This window comes from Neopelma chrysocephalum, unplaced genomic scaffold, assembly GCF_003984885.1.
Source record: "Neopelma chrysocephalum unplaced genomic scaffold, ASM398488v2 Primary Assembly neopelma1_24, whole genome shotgun sequence".
Classification (NCBI taxonomy): Eukaryota; Metazoa; Chordata; class Aves; order Passeriformes; family Pipridae; genus Neopelma; species Neopelma chrysocephalum.
Window position 1 is genome coordinate 38,363,905 of NW_020897693.1, and position 18,329 is coordinate 38,382,233.

Sequence of the window (18,329 nt, forward strand, 5' to 3'; positions counted from 1 at the left end):
TCCTGCACCAAAAAAGCTTTTGGCTGCACTGCAAAATAGAGATTTGAATGCAAATTGACACAGCAATTTAATTCCAGAGTACATTTTCTTATTGTGGTTAGCTACCTATTTACAGTTTAGCTGTGGGAAAAAATAAAAATGAACTAAAAAACCCCCACTACAATTATATATAAAATTGTAGTTCACATAACTCTTCCTGCATTTAAAATTTAACTGTACTTGTATATCATACTAGTATACTTAGCAAAATCTTATATATAGACCATTCCGATATGAATACCTTTATCATCTTGTGTAATAAAATATATAAGTATATCACTACAATGAATTGATAAAGGCTTTTTCTCAAAATGTGGAATAAAAAAAATGGAAAAAGAAAAAATAAAAAAGTATAAAGAAAAAATGAAAGAAGGAAAAAAAGAAAAGCCAATGTTAGTTCTTTTAGCAATGTAAATGACTCTTGCTGGAATATTTCTTGGCCAGAACAATTGCATCTGGTTTTGCCAGCATAGCAAAAGCTGAATAGATTTTTGTTTGTTTTATTTTTTTCACACTTTATCTGACATATGTCACAAAACTTACCAGAGGAGCCCACTCTAAAGGCTTCCCAGAGTCTTAACAAGGATAGCTTATACCTCCATTACTCCCCTTCCTTTTCTCCCTGTATATGTTCCTTATGCTTCAGATTCGTTTTAAACTTGAGTTTTGCTTATGTTATAACCGTGATCTTAGGGTACGTATTTTGGTCAGTATTTTTCTTTAATTATTAATTTTGTGTATTATCAAGAGAGCTTTATAAAGCAATAGAAACTGAGATTAGTAGATTTATGGTTCTTTATCCTGCAGGAATTGCCTCTGTACTGGTAGTGTTTCAACAGACATGTTTCAAGTGGTACAATTCTGGGAGCTGACAAGGTTTTACACAGCTCACTTGGCAAAAGAGCAACTTACCGCAGGGTAAGAGTGTGAAATTACAGCAACCTGGTAGCTGCCAGGTGCATGTTCTTATCCCACAGAAAGCATGGTGGAGCTTTCCTCTTACCTGCCAGCTTGTCAAACAAGGCATTGGGGCACAACATACAGCATGCACTGGATGTAAAAATCTTACCAATAGAAAGCAGAGCAAACACCATAGATGAGAAATCTTAAGTTATTACAAGCAACTACAAAACTGCTGGGTTTGTATGTAACTACAAAGAGGAACGTGAACCAGAGTCTTTAGTTACTTATTTATAAACCCTATACTCACCTCTCAGCACACAACTTTTATCACGCTTCTTATGTTTCATCAGTGCCTTTGGCCCAGAAAGTCTCCTGAATGCACAGCAGCTTAAGCAGTCAAATGCAAATGTCTTTACTCGGGGATACAGAGAAGTAGCAGGAAAACCAGCTGAATACTAGAAAGTGCTCATACAAAGTCTATTCCCTTCTATAGGTAATATCTTCTCACTCTGCCAGCTCCTCCACATGTAAATCACATCAATTTACACTCCATTTCTCTGACTTATACTCTAGTAAGTGAATGTAAGTAGGCCTTAAGGTGTCTAACTGAGCATAAAGGACTCTAAATTACACGCTTTAAGTATCACCTCTGAACTCAGCTCATAGGTTTTAAACAAAAGCAGAGTAATAAATCGATAGTTTGGAGGAGGGAGGACATGAAATGTATGTCCATTCTGGTTTCTTGAGGTTATCACTGTATTTAATCAAAACTAATAAAAAGGTCCTGAATTTTTACTTGAAACCTTATTGAACTCAAATTGAGACGTGTACTAAACTCTTTAAGCAATCATCTAAGCAAGTAACAAAAATAGAAAAGCATGAAGACACTAAATAAATCACATTTTGAGTTGGTTTTTTTCTGTTTTGTTTTTTTTTTCTTTCTCAATTCTGATCTATCCCTGAAAGAAAAAGTTTCAGAGAAATGTATATTATTTTCTGTTTTGGACGATGCTCTGAAATCTCTATTGTTAAACTTCATTCTGATTCACTGTCAGTTCTACAATGCAATATGCATTTAAGCAAATTGCTAATGAAATTTGTGGCAAAGCTACAAGGCTATGAATAGCATCTCAGAGTCACTGAAATAGTATTTAGAAAGAGTGGAATCTATTTATTACCAAATTACTTACTCCTGAGGTCAATTATTGCTACAAACATTTAATTACATGGTGATATAAATTTGATGAGCCTACTCAGTAAAAGCCAGGCCTGTTCTGCACTTTGACAAGGTGAATAACAGAACTGTCCCTCCATCATTCCAGTTAAAATTAATTGGTCTCTTGGAAGTCTAGTTATAGAAAATATGCAAGTGCCTTGGTTCATCTTCCCCAGAATATTATCTCCCTTAACTTAAAAATGTACTGCAAATGAGGTTTCTCAAAACAGAATAAAAAAACAATGTGACTTATTTTACTAATGGGAAAAAAATCCTGAGGGTTATATCTTGTTAAGGAGGGTTTTTGGAGTGTGATTTTTGTTGCCTTTTTTTTCCCTGAGCTAGGGGGAGAGTTTCTTTAAGGTATGGTGTGGAGCTGAAAGGGAAATAGTATTTAAGCCAAGAAAGCTGTTATTATTAGTTCTCTGCCTCCACAGTTTTAAAAACAGATTCTGGTACTTATAAGAATGGGGAATTGCATTCCTCTGTGATTTCCTCCCTGATAAGAAGTTAATTAGATGCCAAGTGCTAAATTCAGGATTCAATGCATTCAAAGGGACACTTATGAAAGCAAAAGAATTTGGCATCTGAATAGCCTGTGTTTACTTCTGGAAACATTTATTTATTTTAGGGCTTCAAAATAATGACAATCTGTAGAATATAGCACTAACATTTTAGAGCACATATTTCCTCACAAAGATCTTTTATTTCAATTTTAATATAATTCATATATTAATGATAATTATACGCCAAGTTCACCCTGCCAGTACCACCCTGCTAGCTATGAAAATCAAAACCTCACTTTGTGCATTTGCTGAACCAAAGATTTTCTTAAAATCCCTTTGTTGAAAGACTGCCCAGTATTATGAATGACAAAATCTTTTGGTCTTCATACAGGCAACATTTTCAGTAAAATAAAAGACAGCCCATCGATTTACCTTTAGTTCAAATCACTTCAGCCAGTCAGTTAAGAACAGTTAGGAGAGAGACTTTGGGAGTGTCAGAACCAGAAAGACCCAATGAATCAACTGCATTCTTGAAACACAAATGTTGCATATGTATCTGTCTTGCTTAGTGCCTCTAACAATAACCTGAAGGAGGTGATGAAGTGCCCTTTCTTCAAGTTTGCAGGTGACACCAAGAAGGGGGACGAACAGTTGATATGGTTGAGGGCGGAGGGACCCAGACCTGCTGAAAGAATGGGGCCAACAGGAACCTTATCAAATTCAGCAAAGAAAATGTAAAGTCCTGTACATGGGAAATAGAGCCTCTTGCAGTGTTACAGGCTGGGAATGGATTGGTTTCAGGCAATTCTGCTGAAAAGTTCATGGAAGTTGTAGTGGTCAACAAGCTGAGCAGGAGTCATCACTGCGTACCTGCAACAGCAAGGGCTGACTGCATCCTGACCTGTAGGAACAAGAGGAGAACACATTCAAGAAATCAAGAGAATTGTTTATTCCTAATTTACATGCCACTTTTTAGAACACTATAAAACTACTTTGTCCAGTTTTAGCCCACTCCATACAGTAAAGACATTGAAGAATGATAGAATCATCAAATCATAGAATCACAGAATGGTGACTCACAGAATCACAGACTGGTTGGAAAAGACCCTGGATATCATCCAGTTGCAAGCCCTGCTGCTGTAAGCAGGGATGCTACACACTAAATCAGATTATTCAGGGCCACATTCAGTGATGAACACTGCCAAGGGTGGGGCATCCACCCTCACAGTAAAGCATTTATTCCAAACATCTAACCTAAATGTCTCCTCTTTTTGTTTAAAACCGTTTGCCCTTGTCCTATCACTATCCCCTCTATTTCATAAGCACCCTCTAAGTACTTAAACTTGCATTGAGGTCTCCCCAGGAGACTTCTCCAGGGAGAACAACTCCCTTTCTCAGCCTCTCTTCATAGGAGAAGTGCTCCAGCCCTCTGATCATCTTTGTGGTCCTCCTCTGGACCTGCTTCATCAGGTCCAAGTCTTTTTAGCACTGAGGACCCCAGAGCTGAATGCAGTACTCCAGGTGGGGTCTCAAAAGAGCAGAGCAGAGGAGGACAATCCCTCAACCTGCTGGCCGCACCTCTTTTGATGCAGCCCTGGATATTGTTGGCTTTCTGGGCTGTTAGCATACATCGTTGGCTCATGTCCACCAGAAATTCCAAGTCCTTCTCCTCAGGGCTACTCTCCATGACTTCTTCTCCCAGTTTGTACTCATGTCTGGGATTGCCTTGGCCCAGGTGCAGCACCTTGCACTTGTACCTCATTAGGTTCTTGTTTGCCCACATCTCAAGTTTTGTCCAGGTGCCCCTGACTGGCATCCCATCCTTTTGTGTCAATCACACCACTCAGCTTCTTGTTATCTGCAAACTTGCTGAGGGTGCACTCAATCTCACTGTCTATGTTATTGACAAATATATTAAAAAGTATCAATCCCAAGATGAGCCCTGAGGGACACCACTCATTGCTAGCCTCCCAGGCACAGAGGTGAGGCTCCTCAGTTTGTTGTTCCCTGGGTCTTCTTTTCTACACTTTTTAAAATAAGAGTGATGGTTCTCTTTTTCCAGTCACCACAGGCTTCACACTACCACCCTGACTTTTCAAATATCATGGAGAGTAGCTTGGCAACTATATCAGCCAATTCCCTCAAGACACCAGGATGGATCTCATCAGGCCCCATAGACTTGTGGTTATTCAGCTTCATCAGGTGGTCTCAAACCTGCTTTTCACTTACAGTGGGAGGCACTTCCCTCCCCAGACTTCACCTAGAAGTTCAGGGACTTGAGAGACATGGGAGGCTGACTGTCAGTGAAGACTGAGGAGAAGAACTCATTGAGTACCTCAGCCTTCTCCTTCTCCATATCTGTTGTCTCCAGTTCTCCCTTCTCATTTATCGGGGGGGGTACACTCTTCTTGGGCTCTCTTGTCTTACCTACGTATTTATAGAATCCCTTCTTGTTATTCTTCACATCCCTTGCCAAATCTCATTCAATCCATGCCTTAGCCTTCCTGATTCCACCCCTATACACCCTAGGGATGGAGAGGATTGAGTCTGCAGAGGGGCCCAATGTGATTGGGGACTGGATCCCTTGCCCTGGGAAGAGAGGTTGAGGGACCAGGTCTTGTTCAGCCTGGAGAAAAAGGTGGTCTCAGGGTGATCTAACACCTGCATGGAGGATGTTGAGAAGACAGAACCAACCTCTTCACAGTAAAGCATAAACTGAAAGAAGAGTCATTCTCATAATATAGGGAAAAACTTTCTTCCAACAAATGCAGTCGAGATTAAATCGGTTGCAAAGAGTACAGTCTGCATCCTTGGAAGTTTTCACGTTCTGACAGCATAAGCCCTGAACAACTTCATCTGACAATGAGTTGACCCTATATTCATCAATGTGTTGAACTAGAGGGAAGCAGCACTGTAGTAACAGAGAAAAGAAAACCTCTGGAAGAGAAGAATTATCCTGAGTGTCAAGTTGTCAAGGATTTTGTTCTGAATGCCCCTAACACTTGTTCAAGGTACTACTAGAGTTAATACACATCTACTTTTCCTCTTTCATGTTAATTTCCACCAAGGAAAACAAGCTATTCTAGTCACAGCACATTTCGAAATGACCATGTCAAAAGCTTTTGTGCCAGCCAAGCTGTACCTCGTGGCCATGAACTTCATAATATCTTTGTCCATCAGAAACATATTTCACAAATATTTGTGATCTCTGGTCTCAGAGCTCTGGTTTACTGAATTTATATTAAATGTACCTCTTTCTCTTTGGTTTTGTTGCATTTGGGTTTTTTAAGTGTGAGTTATCTTAATAAGCAAGCAAATGAAATTAAAGCCTTGCTTATGACTTTTCAGCCTATTTGTTTTCCATTAGAATAAAGGAGGAGATTTTTTTAAGAGGTTAGGTAGTGATTGCTGAAAAATTGTATCAAGTATCATGAGTCTCCCAGGTAAACATACACAGGAAACTCATTTAAATGTCCTTAATAGTAATTAGCCTATTTCCCCCTTAATACTATGAAAGTGTTATTGGAATGCTTTAAGAAATGCATTTTATTCATCCAATAGGCCAGAAAACTTTCTTTGAAACCATTATTTTACATTGTGTAAATACATATCCAGTCATGTAATGATGTTCTTCTATTTGCTCATTTGTATATTTTACAGTTTTTGAACTCTGTTTACTTTTCAGCTACCTATGAAAAGCAATGGTAAACCTGGAGATTGCTGCAAACCTCCAGAAGTGTGCACAAACTTCCAGTAGATACACAATTAATCACTGGATCTGCTGATATCACTGCAGCAACTTGTTCATAGTTCAACTTTTTGCTTACCGGGGCCAAAAACACTGGCATGCTGCACCCATATGCATGTTTTTATGAGATCCAAAACTAATGCAGTTGCTACCAATGTAAACCCTTTTCTGAGATGTGGAGGATGCAGAACATCTGCTATCTGCTTTGCAACAGGTATAACTGAAACTAAGGATTACATCAGTGAGAACAACAGCCTCGTTAAAAGAAATTCAGAATGAAAGGGTGAAGGACCCTCTCTGTGAAAATATCAAACCTTTGCAACATCATTTATGTGAGTCTTTTCCAACTTTTAAGAGATGATATCACCAATTGCTCTGAAAATAGCTACTGCTCTTAAGTCAGAAAAAAACCACAGGAAAAGCAAGCAGGCAATCAGACTGATGTTATTTTTATGACTTGAGAGTTCAGGGCCTTCAAGAAAACTTGAAGTTTTTGGGGTTTCAACACAGCAAGACATCTACTGCCAGCCATGATGACTTGTGATTTGTATGGAGTCTTTTGAAAGAATGGAGTCCATTGGAGTTTACCTTCAGCTAATCATTGTCTTCTGAGAAGATAGGAGAGGGGGAATTTCCATCCTGATAATACCAAGAGACTCCTTCCCCACACAACATTGAATGATTAACCACTAAGTAAGACATCCACAGTAGATGCTCTGTGATTCACATTGGCTTAAAAAGGGCATTGCTCTTTGAACACTATCCAGACAGCTTTGGGATTTGTAAAAGGCTGTCGTATAATTTGACAATTTCGAATAACCTCAGCAAGAGAGAGTCCTGGGGTGAAAGGATCCCTTTACAGAGCACTAACACCAGGTAAGCAATGGAAAAGACTGTGCTGACATGTTCATCTGGAGTAGGACACATGCCAGGAAGTGATCTTTTGTCTTCTTAGCACTTCCAAAATCATCTCCCAGATGTACGGGCTGTGCAGGGTAGGATGGGAGAGTGTCTGACCTTTTCTTAGTGTGCCAGTTTTGCTTAGTTGGCAGCTAGGGTTAATCATGACAATTAGAAAGCTGCAGACTTGCTTAATCTAAACATACTAGGATAATACAGAGAGACAAGTTGTATAAAAGTTGAATTTTGCTTAAAGATTGTATCAGTACAGGAAAATCCCTGGCTATGCAAATATATTTATTTGTGTATACATGCATTTGTACACTATAGACTATATATGACGATCCCTGCCTGTGTTAGAAAGAACTGAAGAAAAATTATTTTTATGAAATATTGCATTGCAAAAGGTAATAAAGCAAACAACCTTAATTTGCACTCAACACTGAAATAATAATGGTTTGCCCTGTTGTTTCATGGTTTGAGAAATACATTCAAATGAAAATAGAAAATAAAAAATAAAGAAATGGCAGGCTGCTGGTTAACAACACACCAAATCTAGATTAGTATGAAACAGCATTCAGATACCCACATCTCCCAAAACTTGCCTTCACCCCTACTTCACACGTTTCAGTTTTCATAACTTTTATTTTCCTTTCAGCCTTCCTCTCACACTTCCACTGAAGGTTGCACAAATAGTGTAAATTAGAGTATTCCCTGCAGCTTTTTCTCTAGAGGATTCTTTTTGTTAATAGCTTTCCAGTTAAGTATGGTGTCATGAGTCATCTTGTCATTCTTTCACTCCAGAGAAATGAGCTGATGATAAGTGAGGGGTCACAGAAATGCAGAAAATACAACATAAGGTAGATGAATTATTTGGATTAAAGCAGTGGGAGTTGATTAACTTCAGAGGGGCTTCATAATACTTCCTCAACACACGACCAAAATATGGCCACTGCATTCCCAAAATGTAAAATAGCTCACAACCTTCTTTATTTCCAAGATGGTTTTGTGCTCTGGTGGATGACCAGAAGGTATCTATTGAGTTTCAGAGACAGCATATGCCAGAAGATAGGGAAGGACTTAAGATATGTGGCCTAGAACACTGCTGGACCCATTCCAGTTAAAAATTCTTTCACCTCAATTTGACTCATGAAGAAGAATCTTGGAGGCAGTTCCATAGAGTATTAGACCCTCTTCTTGATCACGAATTGTACTACAAGATCCCAAATACAGTCAGTCTGCCTCCACTTCCATACCTCCTTAGCTTACAGCTGTCTCAGGCCAGTTCCTCTCATAAATTTACCTGGCAGTACTGTGGCAGGAGTAGGAGGGCCAAAAACCACTGAATTTCTGCAGTTACAGCTATGTGGAGAGGCTGAAGCAATAACCAGTCAAGCACACAATAGCTCTAAATGATGTTGTCAGATATACAAACTGGAACAGAGTTTTTTCTTTCACCTGCCATTACTAAGCAGAACTGCAAATGAAAACTGATGTCGTCCCTGGTATACCGTGTGCTGTGTGCTTAGATACAACAAAACCCCAGTGGTAACACAGGAGGAGAAAATTTTAAAAGAAGATACAGTTTGTGAGCAGGGAAAAACAAACAAACATGAATATGTCATATCTAGAAGATTTCTATAGGGTATTTCATTTCATCTTCCACTTCATATTGTCTTTGCCAATGGGCAGGTTGAGGTGAAGTTGAAAGTTGGCAACTTTTGCTCTCTGTCCTGCAGGGGCAAAAGTGGCTTTATAAAAAGTGGCTTTATAAGAGCAGAGATTAATGGGGGCATTTTCCCTGATCCTTTTTCATTTTCTTTTGTAAGTTATAACAGCATAGCCACTCGTGCTTATTACATTGCACTTTGTGATTTAGGGCTTGAAATTCTGTGCTAAGATAAGGGGAAGTTAAGAAATGAAAGGGTAGGGGAAAGCAGGAGGGAAGCGGAGCACAAGACGAGAAAATCAGGCAGCATGAGAAGAGTTAGATCCTTTGAAGCAATAAATAAGTCAAAGTTAAGAACTAATACTAAGAAATAATTAATCCACAGCATACTTCAGCATAGATAAATAAAATAACAACCTCAATTACACAAGTGGCAGCAGTGGAGCAGCCAATCCATTGGCAGAAAGGAGTTATAGGCTAGCAAAGGGGATTAAATGGCAGCAAAGAAGAATCAGTCAATAGGCCTAAGTGTGCTATAGCTTTTAGCATGACAAATTATATGGCAGGAACAAGCAAGCTATAAAATGGTTGAACAAAAAAGTGACAGAATTTTCCACAGAACACCAGAGATGCAGAGAACATGAGAAGTCAGAGGTAAAGATTTGTCTGTAGCTCTGAGGGCCAGGAAAATGGATTCCTTCCGGCTGCAGCAGTAGGAAATCAGTTTTTCACCAGCTGCCTAGGTAAAACTACAAACTTGTTCCATTCAGATCGTGTGACTAGCTGCTTCTAGTAGAAGGTCAGAAGTTTCTCCAGAGCCATGTTATGTTTTATGCTGATGAGGAGCAAGAAATAGACCAGAACTAGAATTCTTCAATCTTGCAAACATGGATAGGTGACAGGAGTCTTGGCTAAGTACCTATTTCTTGATTGTTTCTTGAGAATGAGTGGCAGCATTGATAACAGGTGATGTATTCTGCTGTTTTGGATGGAAAATGAGAGAGTGGCAGCTGGGATGTGTAGGTGGGTGATGCTGTAGTTGACAAGGAACTGGTAACCAACAAAAGAGTGGAAAAGAGAAAAAAATATTTTGTTACTTAAGGGAGTTAGGGAGATGAATCCATTTTGTTTGTGATGAGAAGGTTCATAAGTCATTTGATCAAGTAGCCACATGAAGAAAATAATATATAATCTGTAGTAGGGTTCAATAGCTGAAAATTCAGGATAGACAAACTCAAATGCATAATTGGCATTGAAGATAATTAACCATCATGATGGATTGTCTGGTTATATTTTCAAGCTATATATTCTTTCTCAGTTAAAACTTACTGTCATATTAAAAATATTTTAAAATCAAATTAGGCATACTCTAGCAACGCTTCATAGATCCCTTACATGATTGTTCCTAGGCCTCTGAAACCAGCCTGCACTATGTAATGATACTACAGTTAGATCTGCCTGAATCTCTGCTAAATGCATAAACAAATCCATATACATATGTTTTCCTTTTATATAAACCACTATAGTTTCATTGATTCCATTTAAGCTCACAGAGTTCACAGAAAATTTTGAGTTAGAAGAGACCCACAAGGATCACCAAGTCCAAACCTTGAGTGAATGGCCCATACAGGGATTAAACCCATAACCTTGGCTTTATTAGCACCATGCTTATTCCAATGTACACCAGTTAAGGATCTGAACCCCAAAGTGTATAGTATTTTATCCTTCTACAGGAACCTTCTGTCTGATAGCCTTACTGTACTCATGAGAAGGATTTCCTTGTGAAGGAAAGGATGCTCCTTTGTCCCATTTTACAGATAAGGAATACAGTATCTGTACAACCCATAATTAATGTTTTGACATTTTTTTCTTTCAAAGCAGCCCTCCAAAATTTGGGTTCTTCATCTAATTTACAAAGCATCCTCTGGAACCCAGCTCTGCCAGGTCTTTCAAAATAAGATGTAATGAATGATGAAACAAGTACCTAGGAGGAAAAAGATCTTAAAGATATGCATAAGCAGTTGCATGATAAGAAAAAAAAAGGGACTATTTTAATTAAATAAAAATAAAACATGATGCGTAATTAATCCAAGAAGAAATGAAAATCATCAGCAACAGTACTTACCCACTTCTGGCCACCAATATAGTCATTATCAGCTGTGAATTTTACATCACAAAAGAAATTACTTACAACAAGGGATTTGGAATGCTTTTGAGTTTTAGGCTATGTCAAGGACAATGTCCAGAGCATATAAAATAGACTAAGAAAAGTCTGTGGGTAACTGTGGGGTATAACAGATCCTGAATACTGATATTTATCCTGCCTTGCTCTGGCATTTTGGTCTTGTAGATAAACACTAGTGTTGAGTATAAACACTTGTTAAATGTGTTTAAAAAAAATTAAAATCAGAAAGCAGTTAGCAAGCAGTAATGGATGATCCAGGAAGAGTAAATCATGAGTAAAAATGCAGACAAGTGCAGAAAGACATATAGAGCATTCAAAATGCTGACGGATGACAGACAGTTCAATGTAGATAAATGAAATGTCATTATGACTTTGATGAGCCTTCATGGCACAAGACTACTCTTTGTTCAAGGTAAAATATGAGGAATATAGATGAAAACAGATGAAAAAAAGGGGAGACAAGTCATTGTGCATCATTAATGACTGATAAGAAAAAGAAAGAAAAAGACAAATCAATGCAATTAATGAGTCTTAGTAGTCCAATTGTATGTGTCTGTGGATTAGTATGTGCATGCTTCATGAAATATAATTTAGAAAAATAGTGAGAAACAAAAGGGAGTTTTTTCATATACTGTTAAATAGAAGGTGTCTAACTGAGCACTCGACTACAAAAAGATCATCAGTTTCCCTGACTTCTGCTTCTTCATCCATAACTTTTTTAATCAAGATATGTAACTTGAACAATTGGCCAGGCGGTTTATGGATTTTCTGCACATTTCTCTAAAGTGTCAAACAATGTCATGGCCAGAAGTAGCAGGGTGTTGGCACAGCTATACCAATTCTTTGATTCATGGCATCAAAAGTTGTGCAGTAAGTGTGATCTGACTCGGCTGACTCAATGGAGTTTGCTCTGCAATAGCAAGAGACGTTTTTTGTCCATCTCCAAGTATAGAATTCCAGATTTGTGATATTAACCAAATACATAGGAAGCAATTTCATGCTCTTTCTTTTAGTACAACTACAGAAGAGATATACCCAAAGGATATACTCCCATGTCTCCAAGAACAGATTGCCTAGGAGATAATAAATTTGATCTTATCCCCTGCAAATCTAGAATAAGCCTAGCTAAGTCAAATAATTCAATCAGAGGATAATGTAAGTGGCAGTAGACTGCATCCTGAGGATATGGGCAGTGAAGAGCTCACAGGTACTGACTGCAATGCACTCCTTATCTCATATATCACATGGAACAAATATGCAACAGCATTTCTAGACATTTTAAAATTTGGAAAGAAAGAAAAAAAAAGGGAGGGGCGGAATCAAAACAAACAATCCAAAGCAAATAAATGCTAGTAGAAAGCATAATGGCAATCTTCAACATAATGTGGAAATCTAACCTGATATTGACTAAGAATTTATTTTTTCCAATAATTATCTTGTTTATTTACAAATAAACAATGTATTGGTTGGTTGGTGGGTTTGTTGGCTTTTTTTTTATTATTTTTTCTAGTTTGAGGGTTCTTGAAAGTTAAAGGGTTGGGGTTTTCATTTTGGTTTTTTTTGTTTATTGTGGGTTTTTTTGGTTTGGTTTGAGTTTTTTTTGTTTCTTTGTTTTGTTTTTTACTTTAAATTAGAGCTGTGATTACTGACTCATTTGCAGTGGAGGATCAAGCAGAGCTGGTTAAATTTATTATCTCTCCTAGTTTTCCATTCATCCCTTTCCTCATTTTCCCTCAACAGGAAGAGGTTTCTTAGACTAACAGCAACTCCTGATAGTTAGCAGTTTACAGCCAAGCATAAAAAAGAAAGCTGGAAATTGACCCTGGTCAGTGTTAGTACAGATTTTGCTGTCATCTGCAGAGGTTTAAGAATATGTCTCAGTAATAACTTCTGCACAAAAAGTACTTGCAGGAGCACAGAAAAAACTTTGATCAATAATTGCTTAAACCACCTCAGTTTAGGTGACTGCAAAAGTCTGCATGTCTCAAGCAATCACCTAACTCTAGAAATATCTCTGTCAAATTATCAACAATTATAAGGAAAATTATAAACTAATTGTTTAAAATGGTAATAGTGCATCTCTTCTGTGAGAATGTTCAATGTCATATACAGCAATGAGAACAACTACGAAAGGAGAAGCACTGATACCACCTTCAATGAGCTTGAAACTTTTTCACATGTAGATGAAACATTCTATCTTTCAAATACATAATGCAATAGACGATCCAGTGTGGATTGGTAAAATTACCTACTGTCTGAAGAAAGAACTGGAGCTTCTTTGTGAGCTTATGATATGGCCCTTCAGAGAGTTATGTTATGTATTAATCAAGTATTAGATGTTTTTAGTAAGTCAAGTGTGCAGTTACTGGTGGTTAGTGTCATAAATGTCAGAGTTCTGGGGACACCCATAGGCCCTGACTGGGTCCATCCTCCCATGGGAGCTCCCCCCACACCTTCTGCTCTGGTGCAGGGGCTCCATGTCAGTTTGGGGTTGGCACCCAGACCTAATCTGGTCACTGCTGGAGGTGTGCAGGTCTCGAGTCCTGTCTTCTGGATGGACCTTGGACACACATAATAGCCTTCATTCCAGTCCTGTCTCCAGTCCTGAGTGACACCTAAGCCTGCCTTTCCACCCTGATGTGTCTGGGACTGTTAATGGACCCTGTCCCAAGCACCTTTCTCTGCACACCCTACCTCACTTCTGCAGGACTGGCTGTGAGCACTGCCTCTTTTCTGGGGTCACCCCTGACTTCCAGCTCATTCTCCCTTGTTCTTGCTGTTCCCCACATTAAGTCTAGCAATAAGCTGAAAATTAAGAGAATGCTAAGACTGGCCATAGCAGTGTTCAATAGCCAACAATGAGCCAGAGAAATGCAAAACCAATGACAAAGAAGTACATAATTAGCCTATTTTGTTCAATAGTGGTTGAGACAAATTGTGTTCAGCAAATGCACGGAACTCCAAAGATGTACCTATAGTGAAAACCCAGCTTCTCTGAGCCTGCATAAATCCCTATGACGAACAAACAGTGAAAAACATACATATGCTTCAAAATTAAAAACGGATGAGCCAAATCCTGAAAACTCTCCTCTCCCTAACTCACTGTGTTTGAATATACTAAAATTCACCAATAAACTATTACACAGTCAAGCTGCTTCATTCTCTTCAGGGAGGATTTCACTGTCTTCTCTAACCCTACCAAAAAGAATAGCTTAACTTCTTAGCATTCTTTTTGCCTGAGGTACAGGAAAGAAGATCATTTTATGATGCAAGTAAAGAGTTCAGTTTATCCTGGAGGTATATTCTTCACTCTTCTTCGTAAGTACCCCACCTAGGACATTTTAAGTGTGGTATGTTTAACTAAATAATCTCACAGTTGATTGCAAGTGAAATTTTTCACCACCAAGAAAGGAGAATTAACTGAATAGAAAACTCATGAATTGAGGAAGGGTGTGTTTGAGTGGAAAGCAAAGAGGAAGGAGACCACAATTACTTACCTATTAATTCTGCAAGACAATTGAATATATAAATATGATCCAGAATAAGAACTTCCCATGTGCTGCTATATTTGCATATCCCTGGGATTTTTTATGCAAAATATTCAATACTCTCTCAGAGGCTGAATGAATATGGTATATATAAAGGTGATATAGGTCATTCCTCAGAGACTGTTCAAGGTCTTGCGAATTGCAAAGACAGCAAAATGGAAAACACAAGAATACCTCTAGAGGAGTGGAATTTCCTAGCAATGGCTCCGAGCTGAATCAAACTCACTCTAAATTTGTAATCCTGGTGCAATTCTGCAGGTGGGTTTTCTCACCAGAAGGTTCCCTCAGCATCCCACAAGGGAAAAAAAATTAGAATCTTTCCCAGTTCTCCTATAGATAGTATAGGAATGAAATTAAGAAAAAAATTTGCTAGCACCAACCAATAAATATTCTTCATAGCATCTGTTAGTAAGCAGCCTTACACCTTTCAGCAATGCATATCTATTATCCCATAGCACACATCCCTTATATTTCTCTGTCAGCAGGCCATGGTTACCTGAATGGGTGCTGAATCTCTTACTGGTTCAGCAGATCTAGTGAGATCCTTGTTCCTTCTGACAACATTTCCCTTAAGTGTAGAAGGCAATGCCTTCTTGTTCATGAAGAGATTACTGAAATGACATAAGCTCTCTTTTACTAGATCGTAAGAAAGAGCTTGAGATCTGAACAAAATTAATCTGGTGCCCTACGTTTTGAAACAGTTGAAGAGTTGTTGACTGCTGTGACAACCTTCCTGTCCCCTTCAGTCCATCAATCTCTGACGTCCGCTTTGCACTGATGAAGAACAAGACGAATGGTTTCACAAGATATTTTCACTGCCTCAAAATCCTCTGAAAGACCTAAACACTTACTAACAATTTATTAGGATTCAAAACAGATACGATCTGTCTAGTCATTCTGCCTGTTCTGCTTTTTTTTCTTTCCTTTCAGGTATCTAGTCTGTACCACGGTGACATGTTTTTCTGCCCTCTAGTAACAGCCTCTGAAAATGGGACCTCCTGGTGCAGCAGCATGCAAAGATTTGCTCATTTATATCTGAGTATGGAGGTGTAATCATGTAGCCTCTGCTTCTTAACCCTGATAGTCAGGGTAATGGCTTTATACCTTCTTCTTTAGGTAATTGAAACCAATTTTCCTTTTCACCTATGACTTTTACAACAATATGTTCTAAAATAAATAAACAGAAAAATTTAGAAAGGGCTTTACAAAATGGTGTTACCAATTTATCAGAGTATAGGAATTAATCCAGAAAATGCAAAAATCAATAAATTTCAATCGAAAATTTACATTCTCTTTTGTATCTTATTACACATAATTAGCTGATACTGAAATTGGAAGAGAGTTAACAACAGGCATCAGATAGAGCTCAAAGTATTTTTAAAAACTGTAGAACAGAGTTTGCTAGTCTTGTGTAAAATGTTGCATGGAAATTAAGCAAATATAAATCTATAAAAACTATGCCATGAGCCTGGGGTCTATATTATAAACTGTAGCATTTTTTTATGTTATCTCTTTAAATAATATTGAGAGACTTTGACCAGGCTAACTGTTTAAAAATAATTTTCTCCTGTCCAAATTTTATGTATTCTCATAATTCTAATGTTCATTCATGTTTACTGAGCTGAAAAAACCTGGCTCCTCTTAGATCATTTAGAGGCAAAATGTAGCCATTTGCCTCTCAAAACTGTAACCATCGCCCTGAAAATACAAAAAGTTACAGAAATGGACTCAACAGAGACAAAAGTGAAAGAATTATTTGAGATTGCCGAACGTGTGGGTAGGAAAGTACAAATGAATGAAATGAAAATTAGAATGAGTGAGGTTTTTAGGTCCCTTGGGAGATAGGCTAGATGGCCTTGTGATCAGAAAGTGATGCTTTCTCTAGAGTAGATTGATAGTCTGCCTTATAACCTTTTCCACTTAGAGTAGAAGAAGCATGATCAATGCATAAGGGGCAACTTATTGAATGTTGTGTGACTTTTGCTGAGGTGTTTCAGCCCTACATAGAGCAGCAATAGTATGTCTGATAGAACTGTGTGTATTTTTCCAGAAACATAACAGTTCAGTGATACAACCAGAGATAGAAAATATTGCTTTATTTTCAAAGCAGGCTATGACAATGAAAAGGACCTTAATGATTTTACTTAAAAAATGTGAAAGAAAAAACTTATGTCAGCTCTTTGCATGCTATTCAGAAGATTTTACTTATGCCTTCCGCATTCACCATGGTAAGAAGTTAGGTCAACCATAAATTAACTTTTCTTTTCATACATGTGTTGATTTCAGCTTTTTTCATTATTCTATTTTTCCCCTTGCATTTTGCATACCTGAAAAAAACAAGCCAACCAACCAAAAAATCAACCCAAAGAAACAATGTACAAGAATGTTTAATGACTGCTGGACTCTTATATCCGTTATGATTTAGGCACTTCAATTACTTTATCAAATTCAATTAACTGTCGGTTGGACTAATCTATAGTTGTATAACTGTTGTCAACATGAAAACTAAGTTGAGAAACAGTAATGTACGTATAGAATTTTATCTTTCCTATAGACTTTTAATTAAAATAAGATGGCATAATATCTGATGTAATTTTTCAGAGTTTACTTTGGTCAAAAGACATGGTCAAAAAATTATAATTTTTATTGTTTAAAATATAATAAAATGTGTCAGTCCAGTCTTCCTGTCTTACCTATTTAACTACTTCTAACATGTCTGTTGGCTGTCATCTGGGTAGATCTGTTTTGATTTGAACAAAATTTGATATGAATCTCTTAAGTGTTTAGAACGGAAGGGGAAAAAAAATTTTCAACAGATTTTAAGCAGCTTATTTCCTAGTTTTATTGGAAATCAACTTGACAAATAGGGTCCAAACAGAAAACCTTGGAACATCCTCCTCAGTCTCAACGACAAAAAAAAAAATCTATAAGACTCACAGATTTCTGTGTCTCCTGGGACAAAGCAGTGAAGGATGGCCAAAGGCAATCCACAGAAATAGTTTATCATGACACTGTCAAATGCTAAATGCAAAAATCCCTTGAAGTAAGGCAGGGACCTCTACTAGCCTCTACTAGGTCAAGGCTACAACATGCAGCAACCCAAACTATTATGCATACTCTCACAAGGTGACACTTAAGAACATACACAACTCATAACAAGGGTGGAATGGAAAGGTAGAGGGAGGAAAGAGCTGATGAGAAACATCACAAACGTGAATAGCTAAGTTTTAGAACTAATTTTATTTGGAGATAAAATCCAATATCTACACTCCAAAATGGTAGAATTTTTTGAGTCAGTCAACAAACTCTATCAAAGTTTGTTTCAGAACCAGTATGGTATTTTCATGTTAAACTCACCTTAGAAGTGAGAGCTCAGAGAAAGTACATATTGGGTCTGGATGCTTCTCAGTCTAAAGTAATTCTAGTCAAGTGCTTCATTTCTTCGTTGAAGTGCAGAGGAACACATTCAAACCTTCATCTTGTCTAGAATTCAATACAATATAAAACTATCTTAATAACTCACTTGTCTGCTATTCTAAACATCCTTTCCTTTCCTTTCCTTTCCTTTCCTTTCCTTTCCTTTCCTTTCCTTTCCTTTCCTTTCCTTTCCTTTCC